Consider the following 24374-nt stretch of genomic DNA (forward strand, 5'->3'; position numbering starts at 1 on the left):
GCTGCCGGTATCCCTCTCACCGGGAGAACGTCCCTGCTGCCGGTATCCCTCTCACCGGGAGAACGTCCCTGCTGCCGGTATCCCTCTCACCGGGAGAACGTCCCTGCTGTCAGTGCCCCCTCTCACCGGGAGAACGTCCCTGTTACCAGTATCCCTCTCACTGGGAGAACGTTCCTGCTGATACCTCCGTTTGCCGAGCGAAGCCACGTCTGTCTCCCCGCATGCGGCTCCCTCTCACTGCCGTGCCGGTGCTGCTGAGCCAAGCACCACAGACAGGAAGGGAAGCAAAAGCCAAAAGAAAATAAAACAAAAGAAAAGCGAGGAAGTGAAAGTAAAACAAAGTAGGAGAGTGGATGGGAGAGGGTGGGACCTGGGCAAGTGCCCGCACACAGCCCTGTTACCCCACCACCACCTATCACCGGCTTCTGTGGGGAGTGAAGTCCCAGAGAAAGTGACAGATGTGGGTACAGTCACAATCTTTCAGAGACATTTGGACAAGTTCATGAATAGGAAAGATTGGAGGGATATGGGCATGGAATTTAGTTTGGTTTGGGTTTATGGTTGGCATTGACTGGTTGGACCGAAGGGCCCATTTCTGTGACTGTATGACTCGATAGGCAAATGTGATGGAAGCAGTTTAATTTGCGGCATTCCGGACTGCGATGCATGGTTATCTGGGTAACAAACAGAGTGCGAAATCCTGAAAAATAAACCAAGGATAACATAAATTTATTCAAGGAGCAGCATAATCACAGTAGCCAAGGGGATGTTGCCAAATTGGACAGCGCGATGACAAGGAATATAAATGTTGACTGTATATCATAGGAAATAATGCAGGAGAGGCAAATCATGGGAACATACAGCTTGGAAAGAAGTCTTTCAGCCCATCATTGCTGTACTAGCCCTTTGAAAGAACCATCCAATGAGTCTCACTCACCTTTGTTTCTCTCCACAGCCCATGCTTCCTCTCATGTAGTTATTCACTCCCTTTTTGAACTGTCTGTGCCTGATTGGCAACGTCTAGGGAAGCTTTGCAGAGTGAGGGGACCTCATTGAGGGGCATAAGGTGCTGTCGTGATGGACTGTATTTGCACACTGGAATACTCCTGTCAGTTCTGTTTTGGAAGAGGGTTTAGGGAGTCTGCTGGTACGTGACAAAGATCAACAGGGTCGAAGATAACCCAAGGTCGGTAGTAGTATTTTCTGGCGGCAGTGACTGAAGGAGTTAATATCAAACCAATCCAGTCATTGCAACACATCCAAATATCCAGCATGACTTTAAGGTCAATGGAACTGAGGTACTTGGCAAACGGAAGTTGCTGAAGAACAGCCAATCCATTGGGGTCAACTGGCAGACATTAGGGCCTTGAATGAGACTCGTGAACCGGCCCAAGTTCTGGAGGAGACTGTTGGGCCGGGACACGATCCATTTGGGAAATGTGACACCTCGGGTCCATTGAGTTGAGGCTCTGTTACTATAACTACAGTGGCTGCTGTCAGTGTTGGGTAAGTGCTCATAATGTCAGCTGGACAGAGAGCATGTACCCAAGTTGGGAAATGAACAGGCAGCGCAGCTACGCGAGAAGATCATTCTGAGAATTCGAGGAATCTATGGCCTGGTGGTACTTGGATTGGGCTGTTAACTCAGAGAGGGAGGAAGATTTTTGCTGAGGAAGGAGATGTGGCTGTGGTAGCGAGTCTGTTTGAGGATATTTTATCTGAGGAAGGAGTTAACTCAGAGACCCAGGTAACGTTCTGGGGGCTTTGGTTCAAATCCCACCATGACCAATGGTGGAATTTGAATTCAATCTTTAAAAGTCTGGAATTAAGAGTCTAATGATGACCATGAATCGATTGTTGATTGGTGGAAAATCCCATCTGGTTCACTCATGCCCTTCAGGGAAGGAAACTGCCATCTTTACCTGGTCTGGCCTACTTGTGACTCCAGGCCCACAGCGATGTCGTTGACTGTTAGCTGACCCCTGGGCAATAAATGCTGGCCCAGCCAGCCATGTCTCCCCCTCAATCCAGCGAACAAAGTTTTTTTTTAAATGACCACTCGAAGGGTCAAAGCACTCTGTGAAATCGGTCAACTGGATTTTCACAAAGCATTTGGCAGAGTTTTGCAGGTTAAACAGAAAATCAGTTTTTTTAGATTAGACTTACAGTGTGGAAACAGGCCCTTCGACCCAACAAGTCCACACCGACCCGCCAAAGCGCAACCCACCCATACCCCTACATTTACCCCTTACCTAACACTACGGGCAATTTAGAATGGCCAATTCACCTGACCCGCACATCTTTGGACTGTGGGAGGAAACCGGAGCACCCGGAGGAAACCCACGCAGACACGGGGAGAACGTGCAAACTCCACACAGTCAGTCCTGTGGCGGGAATTGAACCCGGGTCTCTGGCGCTGTGAGGCAGCAGTGCTAACCACTGTGCCACGGTGCCGCCCACAAACTATGGGCAATCTAGCATGGCCAATTCACCTGGCCTGCACATCTGTGGGAGGAAACCGGAGCACCCGGAGGAAACCTGCGCAGACGCAGGAAGAATATGCAAACTCCGACACAGACAGTTGCCCAAGGCTGGAATCGAACCTGGGACCCTGGTACTGTGAGGCAGGAGTGCTAACCACTGAGCCACTGTGCCGCCCCAAAGGTAGAAGGCCAGATGGTAGGAAGCTTCAAGTTGTGTGCTTAAATAAAAATCCCGCGTTATCAAACAAAAGCAGAAGTGGAGAGAGAAAAACAGTTAACATTTCTGCTCCAATGACCCCAAAAAGAGACCTGATGTTCTCCAGCACTTTCTGTTTTTACTTCAACTTTCCAGCATCCGTGGTTCTCGGTATTACTATCCTGCATTGTGAAGTTTGTTTTATCCCATTACTGCATTGGTAATAATATAAGTTTATTTTCCTCTTTATTCTTTCATTGGATGTAGGTATCACCGGCAAGGCAAGCATTTTTAGATTAGATTCTCTACAGTGTGGAAACAGGCCCTTCGGCCCAACAAATCCACACCGCTCCTCCGAAAAGAAACCCACCCAAACCCTTTCCCCTACCCAATATTTACCCCTGACTAACACACCTAACACCGTGGATAATTTAGCATGGCCAATTCACCTGACCTGCACATCTTTGGGAGGAAACCCACGCAGACACGGGGAGAATGTGCAAACCACACGGACAGGTGTTTTGACCCTGGTGCTGTGAGGCCGCAGTGCCAACCACTGAGCCCCCCGTGCTGCCCCTCTCTCATTGCCCTTGAACTGATCAGCTCACTGGGCCTTTTCAGAGGGTAGTTCAAAGTCAACCCGTTGTTGTGGGTCTGGAGTCACATGTAGCTCAGGATGGTGGATTCCCATCCCTGAAAGGATTTGAGTGAACCAAATGAGATTTTACGCCAATCCTGGACTGACTGTGTGGAGTTTGCACGTTCTCCCCGTGTCTGCGTGGGTTTCCTCCGGGTGCTCCGGTTTCCTCCCACAGTCACAAAGATGTGCGGGTCAGGTGAATTGGCCATGCTAAATTGCCCATAGTGTTAGGTAAGGGGTAATGTAGGGGTATGGGTGGGTTACGCTTCGGCGGGTCGGTGTGGACTTGTTGGGCCGAAGGGCCTGTTTCCACACTGTAAGTCTAATCTAATCTAATCTAAAAACCCCATGGTCACCATTGCTCAGTTAAAAATCACCCAACACCAGGTTATAGTCCAACAGGTTTAATTGGAAGCATTAGCTTTCGGAGCGCTGCTCCTTCGTCAGGTGAAAGCTAGTGTGCTTCCAGTTAAACCTGTTGGACTATAACCTGGTGTGTGATTTTTAACTTTGTGCACCCCAGTCCAACACCGGCATCTCCAAATCGTCATTCCGCAGCCTATCTTTCAATTACACATTTAATCATTGAATTTAAATCCAGTCAGCTGCAGTGGTGGACATTTCCCCACAGTCGGTGTACAGAGTGTGGGCGAGGTTTCCATCCAATGAAATCCCATAGGTATCAACGCATGGCAGATCGAAAAATGTAAATTTGGGTCGTGCCTTTCTCCACCTCAGAATGTCTTGAAGCTGGTCACAGACAGCTATGTGTTTTGTAACATCCACCTGAGAGAAAGGTATTCATTGAAAAGGCAGTCCCTCTGATAGTGTAGCACTCCCTCTGTATAGCACTGCAGAGTCGGCTTGGATTAAGCGCTGTGTTGTACAATTGGATGGACATGGGTTGAATTACATTTATTAATGGCAAATGTTGAACACTGAAACAATAATTTTGCTGACAAAAATTTAAAGATTATGAATACCAAAAACTGTGCTCTATTTTAAACGCTCAGTTATGTTGTAAGTATGAAAAGTGCACTGGAAATCAAGGAACAGTCACTTTATTAGGAGTTTCTGCAGACCCCCATAGCAACAGAGACACGGAGGAGCAGATCGGGAGGCAGATTTTGAAAAGGTGCAGAAATAACAGGGTTGTTGTTATGGGTGACTTCAAGTTCCCTAATATTGATTGGAACCTCCTTAGTGCAAATAGTTTGGAAAGATCAGATTTTGTCAGGTGTGTCCAGAAAGGATTTCTGACTCAGTATGTAGATAGACCAACTAGAGGGGAGGCCATATTGGATTTGGTGCTTGACAACGAACCAGGTCAGGTGTCAGATCTCTCAATGGGAGAGCATTTCAGTTATAGTGATCACAACTCCCTGACCTTTACTGTACTCATAGAAAGGGATAGGAATAGACAGTATGGGAAAATATTTAATTGGGGAAGGGGAATTACAATGCTATTGGGCGGGAACTGTGAACCATAAATTGGGAGCAAATATTTTCAGGGAAATAGACGACAGAAATGTGGAGGTTGTTTAGGGACCACTTGCTGGATAGGTTTGTTCCACTGAGACAAGGAAGGGATGGTAGAGTGAAGGAACCCTGGGTGACGAAAGATGTGGAATGACTAGTCAAGAAGGAAAACAAGCTTACTTAAGGTTGAGGAAGTAAGGGTCAGACAGGGCTCTAGAGGGTCACAAGGTAGCCAGGAAGGAACTGAAGAATGGACGTAGGAGAGCTGGAAGGGAGCATGAAAAAGCCTTGGTGGTAGGATTAAGGAAAGCCCCAAGGCGTTCTACACTTGTGAGAGGAACAAGAGGACAGCCAGAGTGAGAGTAGTGTTGATCAGGTATAGTGGAGGGAACTTGTGCCTGCAGTCGGAGGAGATAGGGGAGGTCCCTTAATTAATATTTTGCTTCAGTATCCACAGATGAGAGGCATCTTGTCATTTGTGAGGACAGCGTGAAACAGGCTGATATGCTTGAACAGGTTAATGTTAAGAAGGAGAATGTGCTGGAAATTTTGAAAACATAAGGATTGATAAGTCCCGTGGGCCAGGGGAATATACCCAAGGTTACTACGGGGAGGAGAGAAAAGAGGAAGTGGTGGAGGCAGGTACAATTGCAACATTTAAGAGGCATTTGGATGGGTATATGAATAGGAAGGGTTTGGAGGAAAATGGGCCGGGTGCTGGTGGGTGGGACTAGATTGGATTGGGATATCTGGTCGACATGGACGGGTTGGGCTGAAGGGTCTGTTTCCATGCTGTACATCTCTATGACTCTATTTAAGCAACTCTCGGACAGACGCATGGATGATAGTAAACTGAAGGATCTGTAGGTGAGTTTCATCTTAGAGTAGGATAAAAGGTCAGCACAACATCGAGGACCGAAGGACTGTGCTGCGCTGTCCTATGTTCTATATGCCTTGGCAAAGTATTCCATGACTGTTGCAATGTCAGAAATGTGAAAAACAAGATCCCACAAGCATCATTAGCAGTAGCCAGCCAATGACCAGTTTGTTAGTGCAATGGGAATTCTTATGCAGCTGACTCCAGTTCCTGATGTTTGGAGGTTGGTTAGCTCAATTGGCTGGCTAGCTGGTTTGTGATGCAGTATGACCCCAATAGCGTGGGTTCAATTCCCACATCAGCTGAGGTTATCATGAAGGACTCCCTTTCTCAACTCTCCCCTCACCAGAGGCATCAGTCCTCTCTCTTTCAGGAGAGAGCAGCCCAATGGTCTGGTCAGACCTTACCTCTAGGTGTTGGTTAAGGTATAAATAGTAAGATCAGGACTCCAGGGGTAAGCAACTTCCACCATCTTCAAAATTGTGCAATTGGATGTTTTACATTGATCTGTGAGGGGAGATATTCATAGAAAAGACAGTATAGCACTCCGACTGTCTTGCACTGCAGAGTCAACTTGGATTATGTGTGGCATTGCGCAATTGGGTAAACATGGGTCCAATTGGATTTATTAATGGTAAATTTTGCTTACAATTTTGCTAATCAAAATTTCAAGGTCATGAAAGCTAGAAACTGTGTTCCGTCTTAAACTGCCAGTGATTTTGTAAGTACTGTGTTAAAAATGCACTCAAAGTCAAAGTATCTTGGAATAGTACTCCTGAGTAATTGGTCATGATCAAAAGTATGCCCCTTGTCAGATCCACGCCCCCACCAGCCCTCACCCCACACCCGGCACCTTCCCCTGCTCCCCTGCCACCGCAGGAAGTGCAAAACCTGCCCCCACATCTCCCCCCTCATCTCCATCCAAGGCCCCAAAGGATCCTTCCACATCTGTGCTTCCACAAATGTCAGCTCCAGTATCTATCGCACCCAGTGTAGTCTCCCGTACATTGGGGAGACGGGACGCCAACTTGTGGATCACTTCAGAGAACATCTCTGGGACACCCGCACTCACCAACCCCACCGCCCCATGATTGAACATTTCAACTCCCGCTCCCACTCCGTCAAGGACATACAGGTCCTGGGTCTCTTCCACTGCCAAACCCAAACCACCCGACGCCTGGAGGAAGAACGCCTCATCTTCCACTTTGGGACTCTGCAACCACACGGGATTAATATGGATGTCACCATTTTTTTTCCTTCACCCCCCCCAATACCTTATCCCAGTCCCAAGCCTCCAACTCAGCACCGCCCTCTTGACCTGTCCATCATCGTTCCCATCTATCCACTCCACCCTTCTCTCCAACCTATCACCTTCACCCCCACCTCCATCCACCTATTTCACTCTCAGCTACCTCTCCCCCCAGCCCCACCCCCCGTCCCATTTTTGTCTCAGCACCCGAGGCTCACAAGCCTCATTCCTGATTAAGCGCTTCTGCCTGAAACGTTGATTCTCCTGCTCCTCGGACGCTGCCTCACCTGCTGTGCTTTTCCAGCACAACACCCTCGCCTCTGATCTCCAGCATTCACAGTCCTCACTTTCTCCTAGTTACAAAAGTATGTTTGGATTCATAGTGACGAATGTGGAGAAGTGGGGTGGCATTAGTCTGCAGACTGGTGAGTAAGACCACACCAGGAGTTCTGAGAATCTGTGGACAGCAACAAAACAGCGAGGTATAGTGGGATTTGAGGCCTTGGGATGGAGGGAGAAGTCCAAGGATTGGACTCGGAAGCAACAGAGATTTGATTTGAGTGTTGGAACAAAATAATGGAGTAGCCAGAAAGGGCAGTGGAGAAATTAAGGGAGGAAAGAAATTCATTTTCACTCAGCAGCCATATTCTTCAGAGAAGGCATTCTAGAAAAATCCGTGTGGTAATGAAGTCATCAGAAATGAGGAGGGACGATTTGAAAGGCTGGTGGACATGAGTTACATCAGTTCACGTTCTGTCACTCTGGGAGGAAGGGAAACTGGTGGAACAGGAAGTGTGTTGCCATGGCAACCTGCAGGTAGAGCAAGTGGGCAATCTGAGACAGAGAGAACGATAGCCCCAGGCTTTTGAGGGAGACGTAGGCCTGGGAACTACTTTATATTTCAGGTCATTTATGAAAAATGTTATTTTAACCGCCAAAGGATTTAATTTGAGCTGCAGATATCTGAGGCAGAAAACCAGTGGTTGTCAGGTAAATCCAATCAGTTCATTGTGAAATCTATAACTTTTGAATTTGGTTCTAAGTGGAACCTTATTTTGAACGGATGATTGGTAGCCGAGAGAGTGAATACGTGTTGCTATTGGAAACCACTCAGGTCTCGCATGTATTTTTTAATATGTTGATAAAATATTCTTGTTTTGTAATCCTGCTTCATAAAATTAAGTAGATTGCATGTCATGCAAACTGCTTTTGAATTCCTTATTTTATCAGTGACTCTTTGAGACATTGGGTTCTAACTTTGGTATTCCCTCAATTGAGAGCATCTTCCTTGTGTCTACCTTGTTAAATCATTTCATAATCATTAAAAAAAATCTCAGTCTTCGCCTGAGCTGTCACTTTTCTGAAGACAAAAGCTCTCCCCCTTCGGTTTTTTTCCTCATGCGCGTAACCACTCAGCTGTGCAATCCTTGTGGTTTTCTTTGCTCTGTTTTGTTTCCTGTTCTCTGGCTGTGTTGGTGTTATCAGATTGTCAGTCCAGACTGTACGAGTTGATGATTTGTTTAAGCCTACTCTCAACCCCTTCATCTGTTCACTAACCCCACTCTGCCCCTTGTTAAAACATTCCATTACAGTCTGTGGGGCATAATTTAATGTGATTGGAGGAAGGTTTAGGGGAGGTGTCAGAGGTAGGTTCTTTACACTGAGAGTGGTGGGTGCATGGAATGCACTGCCAGTGGTGGGTGTAGAGTCAGATACATTCAGGACATTTAAGCAACTCTTAGATAGACTCGTGGATGTAAAATGAAGGGTATGTAGGTTAGTCTGATCTTTAGAGTAGGATAAAAGGTTAGCACAACATCGAGGACTGAAGGGCTGTGCTGCGCTATCCTATGTTCAGTACGTCTTGGGAAAAATATATTCAAAGCATTGTTACTGTTGCAATGTCAGAAATGTGAAAAACAAGATCCTGCAAGCATCATAGCAGTAGCCAACCAATGACCAGTTTGTTGATGCAGTGGGAATTCTTATACAGCTGACTCCAGTTCCTGATGTTTGGAGGTTGGTTAGATTGGCTGGACAGTTGGTTTGTGATGCAGCATGTCCCCAATAATGTGGGTTCAATTCCTGAACCAGCTGAGGTTATCATGAAGGACTCTCTTTCTCAACCTCTCCCCTTGCCTGAGGCACGGTGACCCTCAGGTTAAACCACCATCAGTCCTCTCTCTCTTTCTCTCAGGAGAGAGCAGCCCAATGGTCTGGTCAGACCTTACCTCTAGGTGTTGGTTGAGGTATAAATAGTAAGATCATGACTCCATGGGTAAGCACCTCCCACCACCCTCAAAATTGTGCAAATGGATGTTTTACATTCATCTGGGAGGGGAGATATTCATAGAAAAGGCAGTACACCTCTGACAGTGTAACACTCCAACTGTACTGCACTGCATGAGCAGTGTAGTACAGTGTAGAACGTACGAGCTGATGATTTATTTGAGTCTACTCTCAACCCCTTCATCTGTTCCCTAACCCCACTCTGCCTCTTGTCAAATCATTCCATTACGCTCTGTGCTCTTCAGTCATTAATTGGTCCTCGTTCAAAAGCTATTGGTATTTCCCGTGGATCACAGTGCTTATGTCAACCTGTAGTCATACAGATGTACAGCTTGGAAACAGACCCTTCGATTCAATTTGTCCATGCTGATCAGATATCTTAAATTTGCTTTGTCCCAGTTGCAAGCAGTTGGTCCTTATCCCACTACAAGGAGAAAGTGAGGTCTGCAGATGCTGGAGGTCAGAGCTGAAAATGTGTTGCTGGAAAAGTGCAGCAGGTCAGGCAGCATTTCCTGCTCCTTGGATGCTGCCTGACCTGCTGCGCTTTTCCAGCAACACATTTACAGCTCTTATCCCTCTACACCCTTCCTATTCATATACCCACCCAGGTGCCTTTTAAATGCTGTAACTGTACCAGCCTGCACCACTTCCCATGGCAGCTCATTGCATACACGCTCCACCCTCTTGGGTCCCTTTTATATCTTTCCCCTCTCACCTCAATCTATACCCTCTAGTTCTGAACTCTCCTACCCCAGGGAAAATACCTTGTCTATTTACCCTATCTATGCCCCTCATGATTTTGGAAACATCTATAACGTCACCCCTCAGCCTCTAACGCTCCAGGGAAAACAGCCCCAGCCTATTCAGCCTCTCCCTATGGCTCAAACCCTCCAACCCTGGCAACATCCTTGTAAATCTTTTCTGAACCCTTTCAAATTTCACAACCTGGTATTAGAGGACCTTCTTTCTCCTGCCACCAAATGTTATGCTTTTGCATGCACTTCCCCTTGGGGTCAACCTTAGAATTACAGAATCCCTACAGTGCGGAATGAGGCCATTCAGCCCATTGAGTCTGCACTGCCTCACTGAAGAGTATGCCATGCAGACCCATTCCCGTACCTTATCCCTGTAACCCTGCATTCCCCATGGCTATTCCACTTGACCAGCACATTCTTTGACACAATGGGGCAATTTACCATGGCCAATCCACCCTAACCTGCACATCTTTGGACTGTGGGAGGAAACTGGAGCATTCGGAGGAAACCCACGCAGACACTGGGAGAATGTGCAAACTTCACACAGGAAGTCACCCAAGGCTGGAATCGAACTCGGGTTCCTGACACTGTGAGGCAGCAGTACGAACCGTTGTGCCACCTCAAGTGGCCACACAAATGAAATGCCCATGAATTTTGATGTAGAGTGCTTAGCTTCAAAGACCATTTGAATGAAAGCAGCACATTATAAGAATTAGATTCACTACAGTGTGGAAACAGGCCCTTCGGCCCAACAAGTTGACACCAACCCTCCGAAGAGTAACCCACCCAGACCCATTTCCCTCTGACTAATGTACCTAAAACTATGGGCAATCTAGCATGGCCAATTCACCTGACCTGCACATCTGTGGGAGGAAACCGGAGCACCCGGAGGAAACCTGCGCAGACGCAGGGAGAATGTGCAAACTCCGACACAGACAGTTGCCCAAGGCTGGAATCGAACCTGGGACCCTGGTACTGTGAGGCAGGAGTGCTAACCACTGAGCCACTGTGCCGCCCCAAAGGTAGAAGGCCAGAAGGTAGGAAGCTTGGTGGTGTTCATCTACAGTGGGTGTTGCAACAAAGTTAAAGCTGAGAATCTTTGTCACATGTAAAACTGGAGAAAAGCAGTTTTTGTGATGACATTTGAATGGATGAGGATAGATTGAAGGTGTGGATTAGGTACTTTACACAAAGGATGCAACTTAATAATAGTTCTTGATCTCATGAGTTTAGATGGCACCTGTGCTCAGATACCATCTAAATCCATGAAATCAAGAACTACATCCATATTCCTGATATACTGAAGGAGCAGAATATTCAATACTTAAGCTGAACAAGCCATTTGAGGATCATGCACATCCTGAAAGGAGAAGGTGGATTGGTTTACACAGCGATAGAGAGTGGAGACTTGTACACCACTCCACTTGATGTTTCATGCAGTTTCATGACCAAATCAGGAGGTGCTATTAATGCCAAAAGCTATCAGTCAGCACCAATATCCAGCTCAAGGTGAGGAAGGTAATTCTGAAAAGGAAAGAATCAAATCTGACCCAGAGTGGGACCTTGCCATGATGCCAGTGTGACTTAATATGAATGCAGTGAAGTCTTTGCATCGACTGCTAAAGGCAATAAATTTTTAAAACGCTTTGATTGTGGTTAAGTATATCTTAGTTGACCGAATTCATCTCGTAAATTCTACCACATTAATTTAATTTCTGTTACCATAATGTCTGTTTTCAAAATGGCGCCAACACTGGGCGACTGTTTGCGAGTTCTGTAAAGCAGATCTTATTCTCAAATATCTAACAACCATCTGCACTTTTAAACCCAAACTCTTAAGTCTGTAAAAATTGCTAATAATGTTATGCCTTGTTCTGTCTAAAGACCCTATAATTTGTATTTACTTGTATGCTGTGATCTGCATAGTATTACACGTAAAACAAAACTTTCTATTGTACTTAGGAACATGTGACAAGAATAAATCAAATGAAATCTAATCATATTAATATGGCAACCATCCACACTGCATGTGATGTTTTATTCTCAATACTTTTGGACGGGCTTTGGGGACTTCTTTTGTAAGCCGTATATAACACCTTTGATGTGGTAAATATAGACAAATTTAGAAATCACACAACACCAGGTTATAGTCCAACAAGTTTATTTGGAAGCACTAGCTTTCAGAGCGCTGCTCCTTCATTAGGTGGTTATACTCCAAAAGCAAGTGCTTTCAAATAAACCTGTTGGATTATAAGCTGGTGTTGTGTGATTTTTAACTTTGTCCACCCCCAGCCCAATACTGCCTCCTCCACAGCATGTTAAATGTGCTTTAGACACTTTGTGAGTGGTAACCAGTCGAGTTTGATATGGTACCAAGTCAGGAAATCTCAGGGTAGATGACCAAAATTTGGTCACAAGGTAGGATTTAAGGTGTATCTTAAAGGACAAGAGCGAGGTGGAGAGGTTGGAAAAGAAAACTCTGGGGCATAGGCCAAGTAGCTGAAGGTATGGTCTTGAGTTATGGAACAATTAAGATGAAGGCAGCTTAATAGGCCAGAACTGGATCATTATAAATATGGGGGGAGCTAGAAACACTGTGGCAAGTAACTCACCACCTGACTCCCCCATGAAGTACATGAATAGAAGAGGTTTGGAGCACGCAAGTTAGACTAGTTTGGGATTCTGGACTGGTTAGACCAAAGAGTCTGTTTCTGTGCTGTATGACTCTTAGCCTATCAATGTCGCACCCTGATTTGGCACTGTGTCACTGTTCCTTCACGACCAGCAGTGTGGGTTGACCTAGACGTCAAGGCCTGTAGCAATTCAAGAAGGCATCTCACTGTCACCTCGTGGGAAATTAGGAATGGGCAGCAAGTGCTGGTCTGACCCACAACACCCACATCCCATGAACTAACTTCAGAAAATCTCACTTGTGTTGCACTGAAGCGCAGCTGGGAGTTCAAACCTAGAGAATATAATTTTAAGACGAGTGGAGAAAGATTTAAAAGGGACCTGAGGGGCAGCTTTTTCCCACACAGCTTGGTTCGTATGTGGCATAAACTATCAGAGGAGGTGGTAGTTTCAGTCACAGTGACATTATTTAATCGACATTTGGACAGATACGTGAATAAGAAGGGTTCAGAGGGAGATGGGCCACTTTGCAGGCAAGTGGGACTAGTTTAATATGGGAAACCTGGATAGCATGGATATGTTGGACTGAAGGGTCTGTTTCGGTGCTGTATGACTCCATCATTGCTGGGCGGATTGGTGAGATGAGGGGGTGCTGACGACATGAAAAAATTGTAAAATGGGATGAAAGTTCTCAAATGAAGGCATCACCAGAGCTGGAGCTCATGTAGGTCAATGAACACTGATCTTGGGGGCGGACTGGGGTTGTGGTGGAGGAGGTGGGGGGAATCCCTGACAATACGGAAACCAATGGGAATGGACTTCTTTTCTCTGCATCCTGGAAGGACTGGTGCCTCTTTTTAACATGAAGGAGGGCCCTCATTTAGTCTCCTTTCACCTTTACTCTGAGACTCCTCTTCCCCATCACTTCCCCTTTGTGACTGGAGCCAATAGGACCCCTGTCCATTTGCTGCTCCTCTTCAGCGAGGGTCCTCATTTACAAACATATCCTCCGACTTGCTGTTCACAGTCTGAGCTGTTGATGATTGTCGGGGACCAAATGGAAATAGGCAGCTCCTTCCTGTGCCACACCTGTTCCTGATGTGCTGTAGCTCACCATTTCACCTAATCACCTCCCCTTCACACATCCCCACTGTGCACTTTCTCTCTTTGGTCTCCTGTCCAGGACCGTGTTACAATCCCCCGGCCTGAGAATTGACAGCGCTGTGAGGCTTTCCAACTCTGCAGCAGTGTCCTGCAGTCTCCAGGACATTTTGAGGATACAGCAGTGCGCAATCCCAGAGAACAAAAGAGAAGTACAGCACAGGAACAGGCCCTTCGGCCTTCCTGGTCCTGTGCCGATCATAATGCCCTAACTAAACTAAAAACCAAACCTTCTGCTCTTATTCGGCCTGTCCCTCTATTCCCTCCCTATTCAAGTAACCATCCAGATGCCTCTTTAATGTCACCGATGTGCCTGCTTCCACCACCTCTTCTGGCAATGCTTTCCAAGCTCTTCCCACTCTCTGCGTGAAAACTTTCCCTCACCCATCTCCCTTACACTTTCGCCCTCTCACCTTGAACCTGTTCCCCCCTTTTCATTGAAACTTCAACCTTGGGGAAAACGTCTCTGACCATCCGCCCTCTCACAGTTGTGTAGATCTCCATCAGGTCTCCTCTCAGTGAAAACAACCCTGGTGTTTTTAACCTTTATCCATAGCCAATGTCCTCGAGACCAGGCAACCTCCTGGTGAACCTTCTCTGTAAGGGAATTCAAGCGGTATTTTTTTAAAAAAGAGCCCTTTTCTTTGAAAAACAAAATTCCTGGTGTGTTTTTATTTTTAAATTGCATAATTATCTGGAGATGCAGGGAAGATCATTCAACTGACAAATTGAAAATTGGCTAAGGAAGACATTCACTTTGTGAAAGGAGACATGATGAGTGGGTATTGGTGGGAACACGGGGACCGGGTGGGTGGGTATTGGTGCGAACACGGGGACAGGATGGGGTGGGTATTGGTGGGTTCACGGGGACAGGATGGGGTGGGTATTGGTGGGAACATGGAGGGACAGGGTGGTTGGGTATTGGTGGGAACATGGAGAGACAGGGTGGGTGGGTAATGGTGGAAACGCGGGGGCAGGAGTGAGTGGGTAACTGTGGGAGTGCGGGGACGGTGTGGTGGGTAATGGTGCGAGCGCGGGGACAGGGTGGGTAGGTAACGGTGTGAGTGCAGGGACAGGGTGGGTAGGTAACGGTGAGGGCGCGGGGACAGGGTGGGTAGGTAACGGTGTGAGTGCAGGGACAGGGTGGGTAGGTAACGGTGAGGGCGCGGGGACAGGGTGGGTAGGTAACGGTGTGAGCGTGGGGACCGGGTGGGTGTGTAACGGTAGGAGCGCGGGGACTAGGTGAGTGGGTGGGTGGGTGATGGTGTGAGCACGGGGACTGGGTGGGTGGGTGACAGTGTGAGCGCGGGGACAGGGTGGGTGTGTAACGGTGGGAGCTTGGGGACAGGGTAGGTGGGTGGCGGTGGGAACGCGGGGATAGAGTAGGTGGGTGAGTAAGGGTGTGAGCGCGGGGACAGGGTGGGTGGGTGACGGTGTGAGCATGGGGACAGGGTGGGTGGGAGCGCGGGGACAGGGTGGTGGGTGGGTGACGGTGGGAGCACGTGGACAGGGTGGGTGGGTGACGGTGTGAGTGCGGGGACAGAGTGGGTGGGTGGCGGTGGGAGCACGGGTCAGGGTGGGTGGGTGGGTGATGGTGGGGACGCAGTGACAGGGTGGGTGGGTGACGGTGGGGGCACGGGGACAGGGTGGGTGGGTGACGGTGGGGGCGTGGGGAAAGGGTGGGTGCGTGGGTAACAGTGTGAGCGCGGGGACAGGGTGGGCGGATAACGGTGTGAGCGCGGGGACAGGGTGGGCGGATAACGGTGTGAGCGCGGGGACAGGGTGGGCGGATAACGGTGTGAGCGCGGGGACAGGGTGGGTGGATAACGGTGTGAGCGCGGGGATAGGGTGGGTGGATAACGGTGTGCGTGCGGGGACAAGGTGGGTGGATAACGGTGTGAACACCGGGTCTGGGTGGGAGTAGAAGTTCAGCCGGTGTTTCCAAGAATCTTTTGTGTCTTTATACCTTGATGGCATTTGGATTTTGGTGATGAATTATGTGTTGCCTATCCTGAATTGGTCTTGCACTCAATCTGTTCAACAGCATTGCTGTGGGTCTGGACTCTTAGATAGGCCAGGCTGGGTGAAGATGACAGATTTCTTTCTCAAAGCGGGATCAGTGGACGAGAAGATTTTCTTTTAAAAAAATAAAATTTGTTGATGACTATCACAGTCAGCAACATTTCTTCTAATTTTCATTCCTGCTCCGCGGGTCTCTGAGGTAACAGAACTTTCTGGAACCTTGGAGCTGTTGACGGCCACCATTACTAATGGTTAGTTTTTTAAAAATTCATTCATGAGATGGGGGTGTGAGTGGCCAGGCAAACATTTATTGCCCATCCCTAATTGCCCTTGAGGGTCAACCATTTTCCTGTGGGGTCTGGAGTCATGTAGGCTAGAGCAGGTCAGGATGGGGTTTTCCAACAATGGATTGTAGATTCATGGTTGTCAATGGACTCTTAATTCCAGATTTTTATTGATTTCAGGTTCCACCATCTGCCGTGGTGGGATTTAAACCAGGGTCCCCAGTGCGTTTCTGGATTAATAGTTCGGCAATAATACCACTAGATCATTGCCTCTTCAGGTTTATTCAATTCCAGATTTATTAAGTTGAATTTATACTCCACAATGGGATTTGAACCCATGTCACCGAAGCTTTGCCCTGAGCCTCTGGAATTCTGGTGCAGGATTATTGCCACCACATCTGGTTGGAAGGTGTCTTTCCTTCTGTAGCCATTTCTCCTGTGCATAAAGTCCATTTGCCTTGCACTGTTTTCACTCTTTGTGTGTTGTTTGCTATCTTAGAGTCTGACTATATTTTGTCCTGCGCAGTTCATCCCATAAAAGAGCAAACCCATCCATAGCCAATAAAAATGCCAGCCTTGTAATAATTCTTGTTTTAAAGCAGAAATGTGTCTGGGGCCATTTTATTTCCTTGTCGGTGTACAGGCGCGTGTTCTCGAGCCTTTTGTAATGAGCTAAAGCTGCTGTGTCGGCGCAGGGAGGTGAAAGCTGATGGATTGCTGCACTGAACAGGTTCCAGACCCGCTTTCCACATAAGGAGAAGTGACACCACCTTTCTGTCAAGCTCAGCAAATACAAAACCCATGTGATCTTGAGAGCAGGGTCCGTTCTGGAGAAGGTGCCAAGCCCTGGGTCGCGGACTGTCGTGTATAAATCAAATGTCTGCTTGACCACGGTAGAAGTGATCTTTCAGAGCACAGCTCGTTTATAACATAGCTGCTGGTGGCTTTGACCTCAATCTTGGACTGTTTCCCACCCCCCCACCTCTCATTGTGATTGTTTGAGTAAAACACGCAGTATGGCATCCTGACCACGCAAGCCACTTAATTTATCGGTGGCTTGGTTTACCTCATGAGAATACTTGCCATGAGAGATTTTTGGCACTTTTAATTGACGCCTTATATAGTGCTGTTCCTCAGCTCATCGTCAGAGGCTTCATTGAAAGATAGAGGTAGAATCAAGGCAACAGGGCCTAGAGGCAGAATCAGCTAAACATGGACCTCCGGGAGAAGCAGCCAATGATATCTATTTGCAAAAACGCAGAGTGAATGAAGATACCAGAAGTAATCCTGCTGTCTGTCCGCCTTCCTCCGCGTCAACGTGGTTTTGTCTTGTAATGTCGATCTCAAGAAGTGCATCGATGGGCTGAATGGCCTGCTTCCACACTCCAGGGATTCCAAGATCCCCTTCTGCTTGTGGACAATCGCGCAGGAATCCATAATCTACTGTAGTCTTTCTCATTTAACTCTGTTCATCTGCAAAGGAAGTCTTGGTGCATTGTGGGAGCATGTGCATCTTTGAGCCAGGAAGCTGCGGGCTCAACAGGAGGCAATGGCCGAGTGGTATTATGGCTAGATTATTGATCCAGAAGCTCAGCAAACACTCTGGGGACCTGGGTTCGAATCCGACCACAGCAGATGAATTGAATCCAGTAAGTAAACATCTGGAATTTAGAATCCACTGATGACTATCCATTGCCAGTTGTTGCAAAACCTATCTGGCTCACTAATACCCTCGAAGGAAGGAAATCTGCCATTGACTCCAGGCCTACAGCAACCTGGTTGACTTGAAGTTGCCCTCTGGCTCACACTTAAGGGATCATACCTTACCGACAATGTCTAGTCACCAGTGGCTCAGATCTAGGCTCTAATTCCTGCCATGTCCAGACATGAATGCTGGTGGATAACTAAACATAATCAAGAGGGAAGGCTGAAGTTCAGAAGCCGTGATATTAAAGTAGCTTTGGTTGAGATGAGAAATGATGAAGGCAAGGATTTGTAAGAATGGAGTCTGAGAATATTTTTATTCTAAGTTGAGATAGATTCTTATCACTGATAAGGTGGTAGGTTTTAAGGGTATGTGGAGTGATCCAATCAACATGATTTTTACACAGCGAGTGATTCATGTGTGGAGTGAACTTCCAGAGAAAATAATGGAAGGGGGTACAATTACAAAGTTTAAAAGACATTTGGACAGACACATGAAAAGCAAAGGTTTCGAGGTGTATAAGCCAAAGCAGATGGGCGGGGGTAGTTTAGTTTGGGATTATGGTTGGCATATTACGGTTGGACTGAGGGGTCTGTTTCCGTGCTATATGACTCTCTGACTCTGAGTGAGTTTGTATATTGGATGAATTCTTGATGGAGAAGAGGTGGCATGGTGGCTCAGTGGTTAGCACTGCTGCCTCACAGTTGCACGGAGCCGGGTTCGATTCCAGCCTCGGCTGACTGTGTGGATTTTGCACGTTCTCCCTGTGTCTGTCCGGTTTCCTCCCACAGCCCAGGGTTGTGCAAATTAGGTGAATTGGCCGTGCTAAATTGCTCATAGTGTTCAGGGATGTGTAGGTTAGGGGCATAAGTTAGGAGTAAGTGTGGAATGATAGGTGAGAGGAATGGGTCTGGGTGTGTTACTCTTGAGAAGGTCGGTGTGGACTTGTTGAGCCAAAGGACCTGTTTGCACACTGTAGGGACTCTAGGATTCTAAGAGAATATTGAGGGATTCTATGATTAATGTTCTTGACTTCTAAAGGGCCGAGATAATGTTGACTACGGTTTCACCTTGTCTGGACTGTAGAATGAGAGGACATACCTGCATTGGAAGCGGGTATATTCGACACCAATCCATGGAAGCAACATGGCAGTGAGTGAGTATTAAAGCACCAGGGCAGGCCACAGAGGGAAATGGATGATGTGGATTCATCCCAATGCAAAATCAAATGGCCTTCATTTGGAGATGAAGATTTTCCGATAAAGTTGATGATGAGTCATTGGAGACATGGCACAGTGAATGTGGCCCTGTATTTGGGAGGAGCAGTTGATTTGGAACTTTAGCTCCCAATGTTCTCCAAAGCTGGGGGGGAGGGGGGGGGCGGTGTTCTTTTCATCTCGTGTCTGGCTCTGTTGTAGGCTTTGATAGAGAGCGAGAGAGAGATCTGTGAGATAATCAGGAGGTCCATCGCTGTCATACCTTGTGATCACCAGGAGAGCAGAACAAGTTCAACAATGGACTTCTCATATTCACCGACAGCTGTGAAAGTATTCACAGGCTAATCAGTCTTGTGCAGGTTTTTCGGTTCGCTCTTGTCGAGTGTGTTGCAAATTTAAAATCACGCTGCCGATAGTTTTGAAGAAAGCCGGATTAGTTATTAACAATTGCGCAAATAATAAATTTCAACCTTCTGTCGCAACATGTTAGAACTGGATGTGTTTGAATGTTGGAGGGCACAATGTCATTTTATTGTCATTTTATTGTGTTCCCGTGGGGAACTAACCTCACCAGAGAGTGCACTGAAGTTTTCACCCTCTCCTTCACTTACAGCACCACGCTCAGAATCTGAGCTCTGTTCCAATTTGGGTTTGACATTTCCTCCATAAATTGGGCCATTGTCTTACCTTCGCCAGTAGATATGAAACAGCTACCGTGTTTGCTTTCAAGGGTTTACACAGAGACACTTCTATGCCTTAAGTTCCCTGCAAACCCAAGGGGTGAAGAAATCTCAGGAGGGACTGCTGCTTATCCCAAATCAACTCTGCGAGGAAACCTCCCATCCATTCCCAGATTGGCAGATGCCTGGTTGGAAGCTTGGAGTGTCAGACAGCATCTTGATCCAGGTGTAGTGGCTAAGTTGCTTTGGGTGATTGGTGATGTGGCAAGAAACTTGAAGACATCACACTGTTGGTGTGCGAATGTTCATCAAGGTACACATTGCAATGTCAGGGCTGAGCCTGTGCTGTGGTGCAAATGGATATGATACGTGGTGGTTGTGGCAAGGCTTCAGTCTACCTTCTTACCAGTGTTGAGCATTTCAAGGACGCAAGGCCAAGGATGAAGCGTCTCACATTTGTGAGAGTGTTAACTCCCCACCTTAGCTGCTCACTTCCCTCATTATTTTGTGGCGATAGACCAGAACTTGACACCAGCCTGAGTTGCCTCTTGTTAAGCGAGTGTGGTGTACACTCGTTCTGCCAATCCTATGAAAGAAATGCTAGGATCTGCAGCGGGCAAGCTCCTGAGTCGAAAAGTGTGGTGCTGGAAAAGCACAGCAGGCCAGGCATTATCCGAGGAGCAGGAGTGTCAACGTTTCGGGCATAAGCCCTTCATCAGAAACATCCTTGAATGTTCGTGAGTTTCAAAAATGTCAACTAGCCACAAAGTGACATGACACACTCTCACTAGAGTCCTTACATATGGATGAGGAAGGACACCACTTCTACTGGGACAACACATCCATCCTAGGACAAACCAAACAGAGACACGCACTAGAATTCCCAGAAGCATGGCATTCCAACCAGAACTCCATCAACTTGGATCCTGTTTACCACCCCCTGAGAAGAATAACAGGAAATAACACCACCATTAGAAATGATGTCACCACAGGAAATGACATCACCAACCCAAAATCAAACATATAAATAGAAAGTGGGCTACACCACCAGTGCTTCATTCAGAGGCTCACTGAAGATGTTACCTAATATGGTGACAAAATGTCTGAAAACAACCCTTCCAGCTCAGCGAGCAAACCTTCATCCAGATCCTTGAATGTCGCCTGACCACATTCCTGATGAAGGGTTTATGCCTGAAACGTCGAGTCTCCTGCTCCTCGGATGCCGCCTGACCTGCTGTGCTTTTCCAGCGCCACACATTTCAACTTTGGCTCTCCAGTATATGCAGTCCTCACTTTCTGGTCAGTGGGCAAGCCAGTGATAGGTTCGAGCAATAACTGTACAGCGTCAAAGGGAACTGCAAAGTGTGGGTTTAGATGAACCAAGTCCCACCTGACCAAGTTTGTTAATGACCTTAGAAAGATGAAGAGGAGAAATAGAACTGGCTGTCAGACAAGTCGGCATTCCCGAGGACTTGTGAGCCAAGTGTTTGAGGAAAAAATGGGATGAAGCACCCACAGGCATTGGGTTTCAGGAGGCTAAAGTATTGTCATTTCTGCCTTTGGCCAACCTGTTCCATCTCTGTGAAATTGTCTACTGCTTTCTCTGTTTTATTAGCACTTCCTTCTGCAGTGCAGCCATTTTCAGTGTTTTATAGGTAGGCTTCACTTTGTCAAGTCCGTGTGTAACTTCAGAGCTGGTACTGGGGCTGCACCAGACGGTGAGATTGTTATTGGGAATTCGGTCGGGCAGGGACCAAAGGCAGACCCAGCTGGAGGACCCAACCAAAACTAACCGGTCACGTTACTGATTGCAAGCCTGTTGCTGGTCAGACACATGACCTTTGTACCATGTCAAGTGGCTGTTATTTTGTGTAAATGTTGGAGAGACACACTCTACTTTTTCTCAAGCTGGTGATCGTGTTTCAGCCTTGCTTTACTTCTGAATTTATTAGCCCTTCCTGAGGTTCAGGTAATGAGGAGGGAGTTCCTGAATGTACATAAAAAATGTGTCTGTAATATTTCTGACTGTAAACTTGTAGAAGTTTCCATTTATTTACACCATGCTACAGCAATGCAAGCTGTTATTACTAATGGGCACAAAGTGATCTGTTGGAGTTTTGATTGAGATTTTCACAGTTAGGAGAGGGCTGGATAGATTAGGTCAGGAGAAGCTGCTCCAGTTGGTAAAAGGAATGAAAGGCAGAGGGCACAGATTGAAAAATAAGCAACCATAATGTGAGAAACAACTTGGCAGTACTCTGTCAGCACTGATCCTCTCACAGTGTGGCACTCCCTCAGCACTGATCCTCTCACAGTGTGGCACTCCCTCAGCACTGATCCTCTCACAGTGCAGCACTCCCTCAGCACTGACCCTCTGATAGTTCAGCATTGACCCTCCAACAATGCGGCACTCCCTCAGCACTGACTCTCCATCAGTGCTGACCCTCCAATCGTGCAGCACTCCCTCAGCACTGATCCTCCAATAGTGCAGTATTCCCTCAGCGCCGACCCTCCAACAGTACAGCACTCCCTCAGCACTGAGCCTCCGACAGTGCGGCACTCCCTCAGCACTGACTCTCCAACAGTGCAGCACTCCCTCAGCACTGACCCTCCAACAGTGCAGTATTCCCTCAGCGCTGACCCTCCGACAGTGTGGCACTCCCTTTGTACCAATCCTGTAACAGTGCAGCATTCCCTCAGTACCGACTCTCTGACAGTGCAACGTCCCCTATGGGCTGACCCTCTGATAGTGCAGCGCTGTCTGAGAATGGACCCTCTGACAGTGTGTAGCTGTCTCATTGCTCATCCTCTGAGCATGAGGCGCTGAGTGGGTGCTGACCCTCTGACAGAGTCACACTGTACTGAGAGTGCCAGCTGGACTGTGTACCCACCTCCCTGAAATGAGACTTAAACTCACAGCCTTCCATCCCAGAGCGGTGTGTGCTTCCTATTGTGCCAAATGAACTCGGCATGCTTGGTTTTGGTGGGTGATGTGCAAATGAGCCCAACTCTATTTAACTAATCTCTCTGCTTTTCTATTTGGAATGAAAATAATTTCTGATCCTGGCTTTGAATCACTTTCCTCAAATAACTCTCCCCAGATATCTATAATCCAGCCAGTCATGAAGCAGTCCGAGAATTTAAGACCAGATTGAAGATGTCAGTGTGTGACAGGATGTGATGTTGGAGGTATTTTCCAGCTTCTATCTGTAAATGAAGTGGTTTGCTGTGGGACTGTTGATTCAGCATCCATCACTGCCACAGGATTAGATGTCAAATCAATGGAAGAAGCCATCAATGAGCTTTCCTGCTGTATTTCTCACCATGCTCCGTGAAGTGTAATCGCTCGCATTGTAAGATGTCTTGTTAGATCATCGTGCAGTGAATACTCTTCTCAGGACCTACATCTGTTGACATCTCAGAATTGCCGAGAAAAGACACGTTAATCGGCGCATTCCCCATGGTAATGCCTTGACCAATCAGAGTCGAGTTGCCAACCAGTGAGTGCTCTCCTCTCATCCACTATGAATGTTGGTTCCCCCTGCAAGTTGGCATTCTTGTGAATTGTCCTGATGACTGCGAGATGAAAAAAAATTGTCAGAATGTCTTTTCCCAGCAATGCTCAGGTTCTGAACAACCAAACAATGATCTATGAGGAAAATGTTCGTTTTGATCCCATTGGTAATTTATCGGAATTTACCTCCCATTGTGTGGTGCTTGATCGCTCTGTTGCTTTTCATAGAATCCCTACAGTGTGGAAGCAGGGCATTTGGCCCGTCAAGTTCACGCCGATCCTCAGAAGAGCATGCCACCCAGACCCACCTCATTCCTGCATTTAGCATGGCTAATCCATCTAGCTTGCACATCCCTGGGTAATTTCCTATGGCCAGTCCACCTAACCTGCACATCTTTGGACTATGAAAGGAAACGAGTGCACCCGGAGGAAACCCATACATGGGGCGAATGGAATCAAAGCCAGGTCCCTGCACTGTAAGGCAGGAGTGCTAACCACCGAGCCACCGTGCTGCCCATGGTTAATTCTCAAGTTGATCTGGATGACAGTCTTTGTACACTCCATGGGTTACTTTCAGGAAGAATGCGACCATGAACTGCCTGTAGATTCCCTTTCAATTCCTGATTTTATTTTGTTCCTTCATGGATGAGGGATGGCTAGGCCAGCATTTATTGCCCATCCCTAATTGCCCAGTTAAGAGTCAACCACATCGTTGCGGATCTGGAGTCACATGTAGGCCAGACCAGTGAAAAACATTCGTGACCAGATTTTCCCAACAATCGACAATGGATTCACAGACACCATTAGACTCTTTATTCCAAATTTTCATTAGATTCAATTTTTACCATCTTCCACAGCGGGATTCAAACCTGGGTCCTCATAGCATTGCTTGGGTCTCTGGTTTAACCACTAGGCCGTTGGTTCCCCATTTGGGAATGCATCACCTCTTTTTTTTACAGTGTCACCAGGCCAAAATCCTGGAGCTCCACTGAGCAGCATTGCACGGTGGCACAGTGGTTAGCACTGCTGCCTCACAGCGCCAGGGACCTGGGTTCAATTCCTGCCTCAGGCGACTGACTGTGTGGAGTTTGCACGTTCTCCCCGTGTCTGCGTGGGTTTCCTCCGGGTGCTCCGGTTTCCTCCCACAGTCCAAAGACGTGCGGGTCAGGTGAATTGGCCATGCTAAATTGCC

General features: G+C 47.3%; 1 protein-coding gene across 5 annotated transcripts in view; it reads left to right on the top strand.

Annotated features, from left to right (window-relative positions):
- The window catches only part of LOC132834837 (talin-2), a 352031-nt gene that overhangs the window by 110919 nt on the left and 216738 nt on the right, over positions 1-24374 (top strand). The gene's annotated exons all lie outside the window — the stretch shown is intronic.

Source organism: Hemiscyllium ocellatum, chromosome 42, assembly GCF_020745735.1.
Source record: "Hemiscyllium ocellatum isolate sHemOce1 chromosome 42, sHemOce1.pat.X.cur, whole genome shotgun sequence".
NCBI lineage: Eukaryota > Metazoa > Chordata > Chondrichthyes > Orectolobiformes > Hemiscylliidae > Hemiscyllium > Hemiscyllium ocellatum.